The sequence below is a fragment of the Amblyomma maculatum genome, chromosome 6 (genome assembly GCF_055883805.1).
Source record: "Amblyomma maculatum isolate TAMU_Amacu chromosome 6, ASM5588380v1, whole genome shotgun sequence".
Lineage (NCBI taxonomy): Eukaryota > Metazoa > Arthropoda > Arachnida > Ixodida > Ixodidae > Amblyomma > Amblyomma maculatum.
Window position 1 is genome coordinate 97,470,134 of NC_139349.1, and position 13,139 is coordinate 97,483,272.

General features: G+C 46.2%; 1 long non-coding RNA gene across 2 annotated transcripts in view; it reads left to right on the forward strand.

The window, feature by feature from the left end:
• LOC146186360 (uncharacterized) overlaps nt 1-13,139 on the forward strand; it is a 238,079-nt gene that overhangs the window by 180,020 nt on the left and 44,920 nt on the right. The window lies entirely within an intron of this gene.

The following is a 13,139-nucleotide window of genomic DNA, read 5'->3' on the forward strand; positions in this document are numbered from 1 at the left end:
GAGCTGCCAACTTGGGTCTCTCGTTTCACATGGGACGGTTATGTCAGAATCGGCGTGCTAGGGACCCTGACATTCACGTTACCCCTATAGGCCACTAAGGCACGTTCATACGGCTTGGTTAAAGCGGAGCTTTGTATGTGGGCTGAGGAAGAAGAAAAAAAGAGAAGAACGCTCGGTCACCCGCAGCTAATGCTTTCGCTCAATATTTGGTTCAGCAGTGTTGAACCCCTGTATTTTTCTTTTCTTTTGTGAACGCAGGGCAAATTTCAGAAGCAAATTTTTATAACGTATCAGAAGCCTAACTCAGTCCTATAAACATGTATATTACAATACCGCGAAATATCCTGCAATTTCCGTGCGATTTAAATATGTCCCAGGAACCTGGACCTGCACGGCTGCAGAGTTCGGCTTTCTGAACCGCAAGGAACTTGAACCTCTCATAAGTGGGTAAAGCCAGGCGATTCGGTAAATACTGCAGCAAAAACTGGAAATTCTAGCAAATGCCTCCAGTTTATTCACAACGGTGGGCAAATATCCAAAGATCAGTCCGCATGAATACATTACATTAGAAGAAACGATTTCATTATGCTGCTAATGGAAGTGATCGTTTCAACTTCACCGTGGCTTTAGTTTACATATAAAAAAAACTGGCTCAGAAAGCACACAAATTACATTCCTAAATGCTTTCATAAAACTCTAAAAAGAAAAATTAGGGGGACACTTCAGCTCCACTAATAAGAACTAAAAAGAAATTTCCACATCGCTAACAAAGACGAATACATAGAAGATACCGACCGGACGAGCGCTGAATGCCAACTCATATTTCTTGGAAACGAATAAAAATGAAGGCACATGCGTAAAAAAATGCCGATGTGAACGCCCTCAAACGCATCCACACTTCCGGCAAGCATATGAATATCACTTTAGGCTGTTTCTATATCTAATCAATCTAAGCAGACAAATTTCGCCACTAAATAGATATACCGAGGTATCACTGATGCAGTCTGATCCCATACTTTTGGTATAAGACGCTGCGAGGAACTGACAGGTGAGAGGGTCTCTGCTCCGGTTTTGGTTCGCACTTTGGCTTGAAATCGCAGGATTGGCAGTGGGCGGGTAGATGTAAGTTTTGATTGCTTTTCATAAAACGCTTGTGCTCTGCTGCCCGATCATTCACACATCAGCCACAATGGCCGACGTATACCTTGCCACATTTTAAGGGAGTTTGATAAATCAGCCCAGTGGCACATTTGACGTATGGTTTCACGTGCTTCTTAGAGAAGCTGTTATGTTTTCTTTCAATGCCAGTCACTCGTATACGCACGATAGCGAATTTTGGAGCTTGAAATCTTTCAAGGCAAAGTGTGAAAGGAAAATTTAACTTCGGTTCGATTTCTTTATTTGGCTCACAGGAAGGAAATACTCGATCATATATTACAAGCTTCATTAATATTAGCGATTCCGTTTCTGTGTCTTGTCCCTGTAACGGAAACAATATTGTAAGCATCGGGTATCTATTGCAGGCACTTTTTTGGACTGTCGTGCGCAGCTCTGAAATCTGGCGAGCTCTTTATGATGCTTCGAGAGTTTACACATGCTTCCAACTGGATTTTGGAATTTACTCATTCGTTTGTAGACTTTGTGAGTTCAGCGGCGTTTAGTTCCGTGCAGATCTTAGCAGCGTTGGCTAAGGAAAGAGTAGAGCTGTTTATCAAATATTTTAAGAAATCCTCCGAATTTTAGTAGGTTTGAGACAACCTAGTATTTACTGATTAGCATCTATATTCAAGCGTTGCCCTACGGCTACCTGGTAGAGTTGCAAAAGCATAATCGGCACCACCAATAGGCACCAGGCTCACCTTATGTGTGAATATATATTTAAAACAAAACACAATCCACTTGAACTGAAATGTTCTAGGTAAAGAGCAATTCTTCCTGGCTTAGGGTTCGAAAAAGGAGATACGTCTTGGAGACTTTGAGCGCGGTACCAAAACCGACGGAACCCAACACGAACAAAAAAAAAAAAAAATTAAGCACTCACGGGCCCAACAGACGTCCTACTTGCACATCGCCATTCCATTCATTGGCTGCAACGAAGACGTGTAGAAGCCGGAGTAAGGATGATGTTCGGGAAGCCTGCGAAGTCTCGGCTGGTATTACCGCGCATGTTGGTTTGGTTACAGGCAGGTGTACCCGTCCATAACATCATCATCCTCGGTGGGTCTTACGAACTATTTCCTTTAAGAAGCCCTTAGAGGTACGTAGTCATGATTCATCATCCATGGGGAATAAATAACGCCCGTGCGTACTCGCGCGCTTCTAAGCAAGTCTTTATTGACACTGACAGTTCTGTGGCCCAAGAGAGTGCGTTTCGCTTCTCGGTCGCATGCGGAATATTCAAGGCAAGCTTTCACAGTAGAGCAGTGCGTTGATCATGCCTACGTCAGCAAGACATCTAGCTATGCTGCAAAGCCTGCCCATGCTTCAGAAAGGCGTACTGCAGCGATGGCTGACACTGTCGTTGATAGATGAATCGCGTCTCCAGAGCTAGAGTGTATGGTAGTGATAGGGCACAGCTGGGCGCTGTCACGGAAAGGAACGAAACTGTGATAAACGAAGCAGTTCGAGTCATCCATTTCTGTTCCGCAGGGACTCCTCTGTTCTGCTATCTTCTATTCCGTGGGGATCTCGCTAAGCTTAGCGGTGTTAAGCTCCACGACTCCAGCATGTATTAAAAGGCAAAACAGCTTCACTTGGTGAATCCTGCTGCTTTCAATAATTCGTTCAGAGCTTGGCTGCGGTACCTCACCTTTTAACAAAACTTGTCGTGTCAGGGCGACGACAACTACAGATACCTGTCAACTACCCGCCGCTTCCTGCTCCATCACCTGCAACCTTACCAGTGCTCCCGTTTGGGAGCGGCAAAGTGACAAGCCACTTGTTTCTTCAGAGACCAGACACAATTTTACGGTTTGATTTAGCGGGGAATTCGTGTCTATGCCAGGTAGTTTTTCACATAATGTGGATGATTACGACTGTTTGCTGATCAGCATGCATGATTTAACAGAGGGGTAAACTGAGTGATTAGTGATTAAGCGGGTAACAAAGTGTACGTAAGCGATCGAATGACGATCCGCGAAGGGAAACAGCTGGCGGAGGCCATTGAATTTCTTGTCATACCCTCAAAGTCGGTGTTTAATTGTCCCCCAGATTTTCTTTTCAACAACTCCCTCTCTCTCAGTGAAGGAGTAGCCAGCCGGAGTCCTGCTCTTTACACTTCAGGCGGAGGACACACGTTCGACCTTAGCCGCGGCGGCCGAGTTCCGATTGAGGTGACTTTAGTGTCCCAGGGGACAGGTGGACGAAATCATTCTAGCGCCTTCTAACACGGCATCTTCTTTCATTTCTTTTTCCCTTCTCTTTCATTCCTTCCATCACGATGCGCAATGTGGGGGTGCCCGAAAAGAAGTAGGATAGGTTGTGGCGCTCCCGCGCCCCTCTTGGCCTTTTGAACTACGCGCGCTCCTTATACTCCGTCTTGGTGCGCGCGGAAATTACGCAGCTCCGCATGTGCATACTTTATCGCGGGCCGTGAAATGTGCTCGGCATGAGAGTGAGTCTTCATAAGGACGGTGGAAAGCCGAGAATATGGGATTCCGATACAGCGCGGCTCGGACATGCTGTCAGCAAGCGGCGCGATACATCCTGGGTGAACACGGACGGCGGAACGGATCCCGACCAGGAGGAAGACGGAAGCGGTGCCTCCGGAGAAGGGTTAGGCTGTTTGTGGTGCCGCTAGGAGCGATTTTGCCGTGCCGCACCCCCCTATTCGCGCCCTAGTTTGTTTCGCCTTGCCGCGTCGTTTAAAAGCACAGTCCCCCCTTCCCCCTCCCCCCCCCCCTTTTTTTTTTTTTTTGTAATCACGGCATAGCGCTGCAGCAAGCCTCGAATGTGTGCTTCACTCTACACTGTTTTCAGATGCTGTGTCGTTCCGAAGTGCTTTTTTGTTGACCCGAAAAAAACCAGTGCTTTTTATACAAACTGTGGATTTGTAACTCGTCGGGCGAGAACATTTCTCGCGGACCCGTTTTCTAGAAGGCGAAGCCTTCAAGTTTTACCTGCTACCTCCACAACTGCTTGGCACGACTGTAGTTGTACAGAGGGCAAGTTGCTACCCTCACAACTCCTCAAATCAACCTGTTCTTTAGGGTATACCTGCTACTGTCACAACTCTGCACAGCTGCAATTGTTCGGAATGCCCAATTTCAACCTCCGCATGTAGTTCGCAAAACTCCTGTTGTTAAGTGCATACTTACTACCTCCAGAATCCCTCCTCGAATCTCCACTTATTTGGTGAATGCTTGTTACCTCCACAGCTCCTACGCACAACTGCATTAGCTTAGGTGGTATACTTGCCACCTTGTGAACTGATTCGCACAACTCCAGTTGTTCAGTGTATACTGCTACCTCCACAACCCCAACGCACAACTGCAGTTGTTCAGAGTGTATACTTGCTATCTCCACAACTGGTCAAATCTCCAGTTGTTCAGTGTACGTTTACCTCCACAACTCCCTCGCAGAGCTGTAATTGCCCAGAGTGTACAGATACAACCTCCGCAACTCCTCACAACTGCAGTTTAGATTCTGTGCTTGCTACTTCTCAACTTATTCGCACAATTCCAGTTCTTCAACCTGCACACTTGAACCCTCCGCAACTCCGTCGCAGAAACTGTAGTTGTTTGTGGTAATGATGAATGAGACAGCGTATAAACAGGCTACACAACTAGTACTGCCGCTTTGCACCGGGTCTACGTCACTTCTTGCGAAGTTTACGGAGTTTATTTCTACAGCTTTAGTGGACACTGAAGAATTGATAACTTTTCGCGCTCGTTTATTGCTGGTCGACTACTCTGAAGACGAAAAAAATGTCCTGACAACAAGTCAGATTTATCGACTCACAGCTTTTTATTTGGCAACGACATCCATGTACAAAATATCCTTTTACAAACTCCTCAATACATTTTGTGTGATTCATTTTTTTTTTTTATTCCCAAACATTTCTTCCAAAGGTGTAAACTCTAGCCACACTCGTTCACCAGCTGCTACCTGCGCGCTCAAAACAGCACTGGCTTCACACGTGGCTCATTACAAAAAAAGAGACTTGAGCGGTGTGGTCCGGCCTACCCCAACACTACAGTCGGGTCGACAATAAGTACCGCGCAAAACACGCTACGTTGCCCACATCGGGGCGAACGCCATTATCACAACTGCGCATATCACACTTCTGACGCTCCGACATCGAACCGCGGTCCGCAAGGCCTTTAAGACACTTTCGCAATTGTTCGTTAATACCGGACCAAGGCGCGTGCGGCTGTAACCCATTCCCGTGCTCAATCCGCAGCTTATGCGTACGTGATTCCGCGAGACCCACTACGAGAGCAGTATGGACCCATCAGGTCGCACTGCCTAAGTAGGCCCTATGTTGACAAAAGGAACAGAAAAAAAAAATGATGACAGAAGCCTTTCAGGCGCAAATTAAGCTCCTAAAGTCCGGTGGGATTTTCTTTCATTGCCATGAACGTCACATGCGAGAAGTACAGAGAACCCGACAAAGTGCAAAATGCGGGCTTTAGGTGAAGGCCAAGAACAGACAAAAGCAAACTAAAAATGCGATACACATTGAAAGAGAGTGATGCAGACAAAAAAGAGGCACAAACTCAACCGATATTCATCGCACCGAGAGAATCACGGTTTTTGGGCAGTCACAGTTCGACGAGGGCAGAGAGCCGCAACGCGATTGTACAGGCACGAACTGACTTGCGAAGGCGCTTCAATCGGATCCCCGCAGTACACAGTCAGAGCAAAGTATCACAATCGTCACACATACAAAAGTCTAACTCTTCTTGCGGGTTTCGAGCATAAAGATACAGCGAAACCCTCATGCATAAAACAAGCTCTGCAACGCCAGGAAGCCCCATTATTTCTCTTCTTGGCGCGCATTTTATAACATCACAGCTTTCGCTTCAGTGCATATAGTATATCTGGGGGCCGAAGCTTACACCCCATTTCCCTTCTTGACTTGAGACAAAACGACGAAACCTCTCTGAGCAGCAAGGCTGTGTTTATTAGAAGGTCTGCAAACGGCTTTCATGCTCGACGTCGTAAATGCCCACGCAGTTTAAAGCAATTTTTAATTTCATTCAAAGGAAGCTTAACAGAAGAGGACGCAGAGTCGAGATGAGTGACTACACTCAGTTGCCACCAAGGACTAGATTGTAAAAATTAGCGTTCCGCAGCAGGGGCCGAATAGTGTTCAATGCCGCCTAGTAAAAGAACGGCTTCAGATCACTGTCGAGCAAGGTCTAATATCATTCATGCATTAATGAAAAGGGGAACTGTCGTCACAGGAAGTACGCAGAAGAGAGCGCCGTGCTACCGACAGGTTTCGTCGCTTGCGACCAGAAATTTCCTTCATTCAACACTGTGAGCTGTACGATCAGCTCGACGACTTCGATGGTAAACAACAAACAATGCGCCGGAGTATCGCTCCACTATCACGCGGAGACCCGCGCATCACACTTCTTTCTACGTGGTCTCCTGAACTCACGCGTGTAAACGAAAAGCAGAAGGTAACGTCAGTATTGACTGAGGAGTCCCATGAATAAAGCTCCCGGTTAACGTGCTCCCAGTTCGTGCTTTCCGAACGCAGCGTGGTTGATTGCACGTTTACTCGAGACTAGTAGGAGAAGAAAGGAGACAGTGTTGTTGATTCGCCAAACGAGTATCCCGGCATAAACTAACAGACCCGGCTCCCCTGATGCTTATGTATATTATTAGACAGGAAAAAAAAAATATAAAAGCGGGTAACCCACAAAGCCATGCGCCACTTCCATCGAAGTTGGCAGTAAATATCCACTTTGCCTGCTTGTAGCTAATCTCGCGACATTGGACTCGTTTGGCCACAACACATCTGTTAAACGCCATGTTAAACGCAAGGTTGCTTGTGCCGAAGGGATATCACCGCCTTCAGGCCTGAAAAAGGAAGGAATGTGCAGTCGTTTACAGGAAACTAGCTGATGGGTGCGATATAAACACAAAGGAATGTATTGCGCAACAATATTTGTAAGGCGAACTTAATTTCATCACGCCGCCTTCCACTTCATGCGTGAACGCATGCTGATGTTCTTGCACAAGTGTACGGTGTAAGTTTTCCTGAACGCGCCGCGAGAGCGGATTTTTCACTAATTATGAGCACAGAGTTTTCCGAAGAATAAGCATTAGTACAAAAGTCCAGATACTTGTTCGAAGAGAGGCGCGTTGCGCCGTTGTCGTATCAAGATCGTTACAAGACGCGTGTCACATGTTGCTTTCTGCGACAAAGCGATGACAAATGGCCGAACTGGTAGTTTGATCATGAGAAGAATGAAGCTTGGGCATGTGCCAAACCCCTCTCGACACGTCTTTGAAGCTAAATTAAGTGAAGGCTGTCGCAACAACGATCTCAGAAAGCATAAAGAAACTGATGAACTAATCTCAGAGCACATTGTTCTCGGCGGTTGAAGCAGTCCGCTGAATGTGGGCATAAGTTACGTTGTGACTCTAATTACTCCGTCATTTTAATGAGCGCACACAAAGATGTGCCAGGGGTGAGTTACAAGTGGTGTTGCGAGACTCATTACTGGATGAATGTGGTGATAAACAGGACATTGCCCTGCTTTTCCTCCATTTCCATTTTTTTTCCCGGCGTAGTAATGCGCAATTAAATGACCCTGACACTGCATAATGCAAAACGCCGATTTCAGAAAGTGGTTAACTAGTTAGTTAGGAACCTTTCTGGCGCAAAATAGCCACGAGGCAGTTTTGTCTTCACTGTTGATTAAGCCAGCTCATTAATGTGATACACAAGGACTTCCATTAGCACGCGGCTGCAGCCATCGCCAATCGCCGCACAATGAACCTTGCGCTTTACTTGGTAATGAGCAAAACATGATCAGAAAAAAAAAAAAGTAAAGTTATTCATGGGACTCCCAGAAAGTCACTTTCTAACCACAGTATACAAACAATATACAAGCTTTAACGACACAATACTCTGACACTTTGGTGCATACGGAGGACACAACGCTGCTGAAGACCGGCCAGGTTGTTCCTAACGTGACTAACAACACTGGGTCGCCACAGACTATGGATGATGAGCGTCTCACTGCCACATCTCTACACACCTTCATCGTCACAGCAAATGCTATAATGCACTTCCATCTTTACAGGCACTGAACCGGGCACTGTAGCGAGGAAAAAAAAAAATAGCTCAAGCTCTTTTTTTAACGCATTTGCTCGAGGCAGGGCTCGTGCTTTGAGCAAGTGCATTCATTTCCTTCCTGGGTAAAGCCCGTCAAAATACAAATAAAAAGGCCTCACTACGTGCCGGACGTCGGGGTCATTGCGCAACACACACGGGGGGCCGACAATCGAATACAAACGTCGCATGATTTCCATACACCACCATCTCGTAAAACGCGAACACACGCACTCACACATATATTTTTACTTCTGTTTTCTTCTTGTTTTTTCCTTCTCAACGCTGCAACCTGGCTACTAGCGCCAAGCGCAACAAACACTCGGCTAATATGTTTGCCCGTACACCGTGACGTACACTTCAGTACACACACGCACACACATAAACACTAACATCCAAAAAGGCGGTACAGGAGACGGGCAGATTATTATCATTTTTTACACAAGAGGAGAAATATAGCAACCGGGAGGCTGGGGTAAGTTGGTCGTGAAGGCAAGAAAGGGGGGGGGGGGGGGGGGGTAGAGGCATGAAAACAAGCGAACGCGAGTGTTGAGAGTAGGGAGAACGTGGGTGCTTCGACCGCGTGGGCACACAACACACATGACTGGATAGTAGTAGCAACGAGTGTTCACGACATCAGAAAAAAAAAAAGAACAGACTGGCTTCTACATCTGTATAAGCTTAGGGTGGGAGTGTCGAACATTGATCTGCCCGCCCTCCTAGAGTCGTGTGGACTGCGACCGCGTCCGCCAAGTCGTGGGTCTAGTCAAAGAGGCCATGGATACACGTCAGTCAGGTTCGAGATCTCTGCTCCGCTAAAAGTGTGAACCGCGTTTTCTTCATGACCCCTTTGTGCAAACTGGTTTCTCCGACGGCAGCCCGGGGCGGTGTGCCCGCGACTGCAATTTAAACAGGTGTCCGACACGTCGCTACATATATTTTTTTTCTTGTTTCACATCGAAAGCAGTGTCCAGTATCTTACACCACAAAAAGAACAAAAAAGTAGTCAAACGTGTGTGCGTCTGTTATACTCACTACAAACGTCCCGCGGACGGCGCCTCAGTACATGGCTTCAGTTATGAAAGGGTAGCTTTATAATATCAGTGCATCGCCGCTATGTTCGTTTGGGCGAACGTAAATAATGTCGTGGTCCAACAGAGACCGCTTATCCTATAGAGCACGGCGACTTACGAGAGAACAGCCATAAGGGGAGCGCAGACATATGATGCGAATGGGAATTAAAGTTCCTTAGGTTTAACTTTATCGCTCTTTGCTTCAAAAAGAACCAGGAAACGGCATTTCACTGGCCCACGATTCTGCCATGGAGCTGTGCCTTCTCCAAACGACCACGTCACTAATACGCAGATCTTCGATGCGACAGTATTTCACGCAAGCGAAACCAGTACCTCGACATCTTGTGTCTAGTTGTATCCGAGCGTTACGGAATGAATAGGACAAACAAGGCACCGTTTCTTAGGCGCACAGTGCATTGGTGAGGCCAAAATAGTATGCACGTAATGAGACACCGTCTTCGCGATGTGACACCTAAATTAAAAGCGTAACACACGTCACACACATTGCGTGTATAGGGGGACACAATTTGCATAAGAGGCATACAAGAGGCCAGGCGCGTGACACACACAAAACGCGCACAAAGTGACACGAATTACCGCCCACACGCGCACCCCCTGACAGCGATGCCCGCTGTTGCGAAACAACAACGCTGTAAAGGAAAAAGAAGAAAAGTTACAAAACTCTTACAATAGATGGAAGAAGCAATCTCACAAATGTTTGTGCGTTTCACTGCGGTCCTTCCTATTCCAGGTCGCTGAGTACACAACCTAGTATTCTATACGTACGAAAACATCGATGACGTCAGCTGCGTTTTACGCCAATATTGCGTAACACGTAGGCAATTGTTTCGCTCTAAGTTGTGCGAGTGAAAAGGCGCGTTTTAGAGTAGGGCGACCAAATAGCGCGGCAGACAGGCGGGTTTGCCTGACAAGGTGGTACAGTGCACCAGTTAAACCATTAAGCCATAGTAAGGATAAGCCCTCAGACGGCATGCAGCCATTGACCGTTACTCGAACTAGTTTTCTCACAGGCGCTCTCTTCGTAAATTGGACTCCTAACTTTATCGAGCATCAACAGGCGTACTTTAATTCATATTGATGACTGACAGAAAATTACATTTTAAATTTAACATGCGTTGCACTCTACCTAACGCTTGTGCGTCGAACACCCCGCCGCCCTGGTGTAGTGGGATCGAATCCGGGTCGCGGCGGCCGCTTTTAGAAAAGCAAAGCGGCCGTGTGGTGTGCGATTTCAGTGCACGTTAAAAAACCCCCAGGTGGTCGAAATTTCAGGAGTCCTCCACTACGGTGTCTCTCGTAGCCTGAGTTCAATTAGGAAGTTAAACCTTACAAAGCAACCAACCAACTTGTGCGACGAACGTGTCTTTTGCTACTTTTTAGTTGAAAGCCGCTGAAGGTGAAAAATTGAGCTTTAAATATTTTCGACTGGTGTTGCGCGATAAGCTACCAAGGCGAGAAATGTCGCTAATATGAGAGCACAAAAGTTGCCTGTCGTTTACGTAAACTTCACATGGCTCCAACGTCTGCGGCCAACAGAGGAGAGTGCCAGCTCCGATAAATAACAACAGCCTGGATAAAAAAAAAAAAAAAAAAAAAAAAAAAGAGAAACTAAAAAAATTAGTCAAGATAGTCAGTCTAGAGCGAAGAATTCGCGTTACCGGAATGCTGTAAGTGCATTTGTGAACGACCTGCTCTCCCGAAACTAGTGCGCAAGAACAAGGCTGACTGTTTGCACCGTTCTTCCAGCTATAACGAAACCGAACGCATAAAGTAGGACGGCCACAAAATGCTCCTTCACTATTTTCCATATTGCGAACCACACATTCCATCGTCTTGCAAGTATTTAATGGATTTAAATTAAAAGCAATCAGCACATGATTTTCGAAACCACTGACCCTCCCACAACCCTCCCACCTCGCAACAGAAGTTTCGAGATAAAGCTAGAGGAGAAAAAGGTGTCACCCTGCTGCATACTCATGACACAAAACTAGATAAAAGGAAACTCATTTGTATCCCGGTTTAAACTTTGCAACGATGTCGAGACGCCTATTATATCCCTTACAGCAATACACCCCATAATTTGCAAAACTCGCGCCGACACTCGCACATACACACGCAGATGCAGCAATAAAGAAAAGCACGATGAGCTGTTTTCAATATATACAACGTCGAGGACGAACGGCGAAGCGATAAAAAGAAATATGAAATACACAGACACGTCGATGCCAACGGGGTAGCAATTCTCGCAGCCCAGTAGCGTCTGACAGACAGCCTACTTTCGCAGCCAAAGGTGCAAAGGACAGGCGCCCACAGACATACGGAAAGTATATTACTTTATAGTATAATGTGCGCATGTATGACACAGCGAGCGATTTTTTTTTTTTTTTTTTTTTGTTCTCCCTCGTCATCGTCGAAAACGAGAATTTCGTGACAGCGGCTAGTTACGAGCAAAGTGTACAAGAAGAGGCAGCAGAGGTTGCTGAAATAAGAAACAATAGGGCCATTTTTTAAACCTACACCACCTACACTAGTGTAGCAAAAAAACCATCGGAGGTATAGGAGATTTGCTACACCAGCTGGTGTAAGTTACAAAAATGGTCCTAATGAAACAAAAAAGACGGGAGAGTTGTCGAAGCCTCCTCGCCATGTTCGTGAGGGCGCTAGGACCGTCGCGACCAAGAAGTACCTAGAACTCACGGCGGTTTCCCCCATCGATTAGGGCGAGGTTACAAAGCGACGAAAATCGCATTTCGACAGAAAGAAAATGCATCGTAACAAATGTAGTCTATTCCAAAATGTGTAGAAAACAGGTGGTTATTAGTTTGATATAGATAAGTAGTGGAACTTGTGTCCTCCTCGAGTTCAATTTGGTTGCGATGTGTCTGCGTCTAACAAAACCTCGGCGTGCTCGCCATGGGATACAGTTTCATCACGCATTCGCGAAATGCACGATAAAAAAAAAAAAAAATAGATGAGAGCAAAAGTTGTGCTGGAGAGATGAGCCCAATCTTAAGGTTATTCAGTTGAATTTCGCTTGTGGGGAAATCACGTCATTTGTAAAACCGTCGTACTTGCTAGCTACGAGCTTCTGCAAAAATATCAAACTAAGAACGTGTTGATGAAGCATGGCACATGAAAACCTTTCTTCTTTCCTCCACTTGAGCGCACTTACTGGTCCAGTTACAGATTCAGCTTCTTTTCCTCTGCCGACAGCAGAAACACATTCCTAAGATCTGGCAATAAAATAGGGAGTCTGTCAGCGTTGCACATGCGTCTTTCATTGCTGGCGCGCGAATGAAGTTCTGTTCTTCGTCATACGGCAAACACAGAGCACTTGCCGAAGGAGTCAGTGGCTCCGAGCAAAATACACGAAAACATTCAGACCTAAGTTCAGCTACGCTTTTACCAGACCGCACGTGACTGCTGGTACTTCAGTGAAAAGAGAAATTCCCCTCGGTAGCCGATTTGGCTAGGCTGAGAGAATGCGAAAGAGATTCGCTTTGAAGGATGAAATGGGAGCGGCTGTGCGTTTTCAGCGAGGAAACAAAAAAATAAGAAGGCCAGTTTAGAATGACGCTGTTCTGTCTACAATGGCGTAAGGAAAAATAGTAAGGGGAAACTGGCATCGGACATCAATTGTTATGGATCGCCATTCTTTTAAAACAGGAGGAACGATAGTGCAACACGCGCGTCGAAAGCGCATGCGCAGATACATCAGCACCTTTGTTGAATTCTTGTGGCCGCGATTCATC